Source organism: Rhinopithecus bieti, unplaced genomic scaffold (assembly GCF_001698545.2).
Source record: "Rhinopithecus bieti isolate Rb0 unplaced genomic scaffold, ASM169854v2 scaffold_23780, whole genome shotgun sequence".
Taxonomy (NCBI): Eukaryota; Metazoa; Chordata; class Mammalia; order Primates; family Cercopithecidae; genus Rhinopithecus; species Rhinopithecus bieti.
Genome location: NW_016810844.1, coordinates 21635 through 27773, shown reverse-complemented (window position 1 = coordinate 27773; position 6139 = coordinate 21635). Strand labels below are relative to the sequence as shown.

The window sequence follows — 6139 nt, the reverse complement described above, 5'->3', positions numbered from 1 at the left end:
GGCCATCTTGCTCCGCCCCTTTTTTTCCATATTTTTAAAGGCAGTATTACCAGGGTCTTTTCTGTTTTATAAATCTATTCAAAGAATTACCACTTAGTTTTGTTAACTATCTTTATTTAAAATAAGCTTTATGTAATTGTTTTCTGGCTCTATCTTTGACTCATCTATTTTATAGCTTTCTTATTTTTAAGTAAATTTAAAACTTAAAATATTCTTTTAACATATGTCGTGATGCAGCATTTGGTAGCTCGTGTTTACACTGTCATTCAGTTTGAAGTATATTATAATTTCTACATTATTTCTTCTTTGTCTCAAGAGTACTTAGCTGTATATTTTCATATTCCATATATATTTGATTTTTAAAGCTATTGGATTATATTAAGTTTTTATTTTTATCATATTATTGTTAGAGACCATGAAGATACCTTTATGCTATTAATTACTTGGTATTTGTTGAGACTTCTTTTGTGTCATAGTTGTTCTAGTACTAGTTAGTTTTCACAAATGCTTCATATGTGCTAAATATACATTCTCTCTTTTTTTGTTGTTGGGTGTAAATGTCTCTATAAGCTATTAGTTCAAAATATCTGATTATGTTATTCAAATTTTTTATGTATTTATTTATTTATGGTTGCTTTAAACTATTAGTTTCTGGGAGAACTGGATTACGATTTCCAGCTACAAATTTCTCTATAGTTTTAAAATTACTGTTTTCTATATTTTGAGACTCTATTGTTAGGTGCATATATATTAATGATCATTATTTTTTCTTAATCTCTGATTCTGTGTCCCAGGATATAATGTTCTTCTTTGCATGTGTGTGAGGGTCAGAAGGCATTTTTGTTAGGATAAAAGATATAGAAATTTAAAGATTCAGTTACACAAAGTAGGAAACCATACATCATATCACTTCTTAGAATGAACATTTTGCTGGGCATATCAATTTTGGCATTTTCCTTCTTCTTTTTTTCTTTTAAAAAATCTGCTTACCTGACCACTGGTGCATAATTCTGCCAATATATCTCTTCTCAACAGGTCCCAAATGACTGGTACAAAAAGCTTCAATACTTTTCTTTTGAGCATTTATTCTGAGACTGGGTAAAGATTAATTTCCTGGGTACAGACATTTCCCACCAGAACACGCTTCTGGGTGCTTGAAATCTAATCCATCTCTGACTTAACATTTTACATTTCTGGGCCGGGCGCAATGACTCACACTTGTAATCCCAGCACTTTGGGAGGCTGAGGCGGGCGGATCACGAGGTCAGGAGATCGAGACCATCCTGGCTGACACCGGTGAAATCCCGCCTCTACTAAAAAAATACAAAATTAGCCGGGTGTGGTGGCAGGCACCTGTGGTCCCAGACATTTGGGAGGCTGAGGCAGGAGAATGGCATGAACCTGGGAGGCAGAGCTTGCAGTGAGCTGCTGAGATGGAGCCTCTGCACTCCAGCCTGGGCGGCAGAGAGAGACTCTGNAAAAAAAAAAAAAAAAAAACAAGATTTTATTTTATATTTCTGCATTATTTACGCATAGACTTAACTTACAAAAATACTTATTTAAACCTATTAGGGTAATGGGGAAATATACTGTATCTAAACTGTAAAAAAAAGAAAACCTAAGCTTTGGGAAATCATATGACAGTTACCAATTGACATTGTTAGTAATGAATTTATTTTTTAGAGCACACGTTTCTTTTTTTCCAACATTATGAATGAATTGCCTTTTGTAAAGCTAATTGTTTTCATTTGTATGGTCATTTCTGAGTCTTCAGGTTACTTAATCTATTAAAAGCATTTGTCAAACTTGATTCATTCCTCCTCCTCCGAATACTTTCTCCGATTGTCTTCTAAGACAAAATTTTCTAACTTTTCTCAGACATTACTTCTTCTTAGTTCCCTTTTCTTCTTCCTTTTTATCTTTCTGATCTGTAAAGGTTGAAGTGTTCCAGGGCTCAGTTTTTGTCTCTTCTCCATTTACTCCTGCATGATACACAATCTGATTAAGTGCTATGGTTTTAAACAACATTTATATGCTTATTACTCTTGAATTTATTTATATTTGGTTTAACTATATACATTTTTGACATCCATTTTTTGATATACAAACATGGCAATTTTATATGATTAAATGTAAAAAATTATATATATGTGTGTATGTATATATGTACTCTATATACATATTGATTTGAACGTCTAAAACTTAGGATGTACAATTAGCTGACTCCTAAATTCTTGTCCTCTAGTCTCCTCATAGAAATCTACTCATCTGATGATACTTCCTGCGTTCTGTGAATTCCCAATCTATCATCAAATTCTGTCAATTCTATCCGTAAAATATATCCCAAATCCAATCAATCCTGACCGGTCTTACTGCTCCCAATTTAGCTGTAAACTGTTGTGATACATAAACATAGAGTGTGGAATGATGGAAAATGGCTACTCAGAAGGGTGAAGGGGTAGAACGGATGGCAAAATATTACCGAATAGGTACAATGTACGTTATTTGGGTGATGGATACTCTAAACCTTATTTTGCTGGTGCACTATCTATGCATGTAACAAAATCACACTTGTACTCCATAAATTTATAAGTAAAGTGTTGTAGTAGCCTGTATTAGTCAGGGTTCCCCAGAGAAACAGAACCAACAGGATATGCGCGCGCACGCACGCACTTGTGTGTGTGTGTATCCTATATATCCCATAACACACATATATTTTTATTATGGGAATTGGCTCATGCAATCATAGAGGCCCAAAAGTCTAATGATATGCTGTCTGCAAGCTAGGGAACGAGGAAAACTGGTGGTATAGTTCAGTCTGAGTCCAAAGGCCTGAGAACTCAGTGTTGGGGAGTGGTATAAGTCCTGGAATCTGAAGTCTTGAGAATCAGGAGCTCCAATGTCTAAGGAAGGAGGATGAATGCTCCAGCTTAAGAAGAGAGAGAGAATTCACCCTTCCTCCACCTTTTTGTTCTATCGAGGCCTTCCAAGGATTGGATGATGCCTGCCCACATTACTGAGAGCAGATCTTCTTTACTTTGTCCACTGATTCAAATGCTAATCTCTTCCAGAAATACCCTTTCACACACCCAGAACAAATGTTTCACCAGCTATCTAAAAAATCATTACAGGAGCTTCCTTTCATTGGTCTTTTATTTGTATAACATGTTACTTGAAGAATGAGTCGACTCATTTGTGAAATGTTAGAAACCATGGCTTGCTATTGGTGGTGATGGCTGGGTGAAGGGAAGCAGTAGGGCTAAAATTACTCATTTTTTTCCTCAGGATATAACTTCTTTGCTATAGTCATGGTGTGTTCTAACCGGCCCACAACACTTCTAGTAATACGCTCTTCCACTTGATAAATACTGTAATTGCTGTGTCCTCTCCTCCTTTCTTGACCCACATTCTTTGTGCAGCTTGGACTTACGATTTTAATGATACCACATTATACTGTACTCAAAACCATTTACTGTTATAAATAAACACTTAACTTAGCTAACGGACCAAGGTAATGTCCTTTTTTTTTTTTTGAGTCTCAATCTGTCACCCAGGCTGGACTGCTTCCTGAATTCAAGCGATTCTCCTGCCTCAGCCTCACGAGTAGCTGAGACAGGAGTGTGCCACTACTCCTGGCTGATTTTTTTGTTTTTTGTTTTTTTTTTTTTGCATTTTTAGTAGAGATGGGTTTTTGCCATGTTGGCCAGGCTGGTCTCGAACTCCTGACCTCAAGTAATCCCCCCGCCTTGACCTCCCAAAGTACTGGGATTACGAGCGTGAGCTACCGTGCCCGGCCCAACGTAATGCCTTGACTCTTCTTCCCTTCGAATGAGTTTCTTTTCAAACAGTATAATGCCTGGGAAGCTAAGCAAGAGTCATTATCCCCAGATTTCTGGGCCACTCCTCAATCCCAAGAGGCCCAGGCATGTTTCTTTTACCATCAGTCACCTGAAATTCTCATGAAAATACAACCAGTAGGTTTACCTTCCTCCCCTGCCTGCTAAGACATGCCTGGAATACTCTTCACACATTACTAGAAATCACTTTAAAAATTGAGATGATATGCAAATTTTACTTTAGACAAAATGAATAAAGATAAGTTGCTGTTACATTTGGAAGAAAAAATGGACAACTTTATTGTGTAAGTTTATTAGGAGCTATGCATCATTTCCAAATTCAGGAAGTCATGGTTTCCTGCTAGTACTGACTAAAAAGCAGTAGCTAAATGGATTGGTAGAGCTAATTAGATCATTTAAAATTATTGTTTCCACTTCTTTCAATAAAGGATATATTTATTTTCTTTGTAATATTTAACCACAGCAGTTATAATTTAAGCAAATAAGTAAAAGAATGCACAGACTTATTCACGAAACAAGCCCAATGTTTTATATTTTAAAAATTTTTAGCTGCATTCAATGAATTCTGATGGGATTTGGTTAGTTTATTTTCTTTTCGGTTTTAGTTAGGAAACCCTACTGTCATTGTAGGTAGCTATGCTAGAGGAATAGTTATGTTTTTATTTGATTACATTTAATGTTAGTGATTTTTTATTTAATTAAATTTTAGTGATGTTATATTCTCAGTTGGATTTTGTTTTTAAAGAGTGGAGCAGGCCGCTGCCACAAGCACAGCGGTGCTGGAGCCTAGAGGTGACCTGGGCTACCGCTTTGCCTCCCCTGTATCTCACTGCCAGTCGCTTCCGTCTTTGGACCTGTTCCAACAATCTGTTAAAACATGGTGGATTACTATGAAGTTCTAGGCATGCAGAGACATGCCTCAACTGAGGATATTAAAAAGGCATATTGAAAACTGGCACTGAAGTAACACCCAGATAAAAATCCTGAGGATAAAGAAGAAGCGGCCAGGCGCGGTGGCTCACGCCTGTAATCCCAGCACTTTGGGAGGCCGAGGTGGGTGGATCACGAGGTCAGGAGATCAAGACCATCTTGGCTAATACGGTGAAATCCCGTCTCTACTAAAAAAATAAAAAAATAAAAAAATAAAAAAATAAAAAAAAAAAAAATTAGCCGGGCGTGGCGGGCGCCTGTAGTCCCGGCTACTGGGGAGGCTGAGGCGGGAGAATGGCGTGAACCCGGGAGCCGAGATTGCGCCACTGCACTCCAGCCTGGGCGACAGAGCGAGACTCCATCTCAAAAAAAAAAGAGGCAGCAGAGAGAAAATTCAAACAAGTAGCCGAGGCCTGTGAAGTGCTGTCAGATGCTAAAAAGCAGGACATCTATGAAAAATATGGCAAAGAAGGATTAATTGGTGGAGAGGAGGTGGAAGTCATTTTGACAGTTCCTGTGAGTTTGGCTTCACATTCCCTAATCCAGATGATGTCTTCAGGGAACTTTTTGGTGGAAGTTTTTGACTTCTTTGGATTTACTTCATTCGGGTCACTAGGTCATGGGAGTCTCACTTCATTCTCTTCCACCTCATTTGGTAGTACTGGGATGGGCAACTTCAAATCGCTATCAACTTCTACTAAAATAGTTGGTAGAAAAATTACTACAAAGAGGATTGTCGAGAATGGTCAAGAAAGAATAGATGTTGAAAAAGAAGGCTAGTTAAAGTCCTAAAAGATAAATGGTAAGAAGCAGCTTCTGGCTTGGGTAACAAGTAATTCAATGCATGCATTTAACAGAAATATCAAACAATGACAAGTGTCAATTGAGGATTAACAGGAACCTTTTTTTTTTTTTTTTTTTTTGAGACAAAGTCTCGCTCTGTTGCCCAGGCTGGAATGCAGTGGTATGATCTCGGCTCACTTCAACCTCTGCCTCCTGGGTTCAAGGGATTCTCCTGCCTCAGCCTCCAGAGTAGCTGGGACTACAGGTGCATGCCACCAAGCCCAGCTAATTTTTTTCATATTTTTAGCAGAGACAGGGTTCTGCCGTGTTAGTCAGGATGGTCTTGATCACCTGACCTTGTGATCTGCCCACCTCGTCCTTCCAAAGTGCTGGGATTACAGGCCTGAGCCACTGCGCCAGGCCAACAGGAACTTCTTTTTAAGATTTCAAACAAACAGGACTTTCAGTATAATTGTATTTAAAGTATTTATAAACAGCTCATCAGAGCCCATATTTGTCATAGACTTTTGAGTTTATTGTTGGGATCTTTTTTTTTTTTTTTTTTTTTG

General features: G+C 37.7%; 1 pseudogene; it reads left to right on the top strand.

Moving 5' to 3' along the window:
- The first annotated feature begins 4734 nt into the window (after positions 1 to 4734).
- LOC108542787 (dnaJ homolog subfamily B member 6-like) lies at positions 4735 to 5579 on the top strand (annotated as a pseudogene).
- Positions 5580 to 6139: the final 560 nt, after the last annotated feature.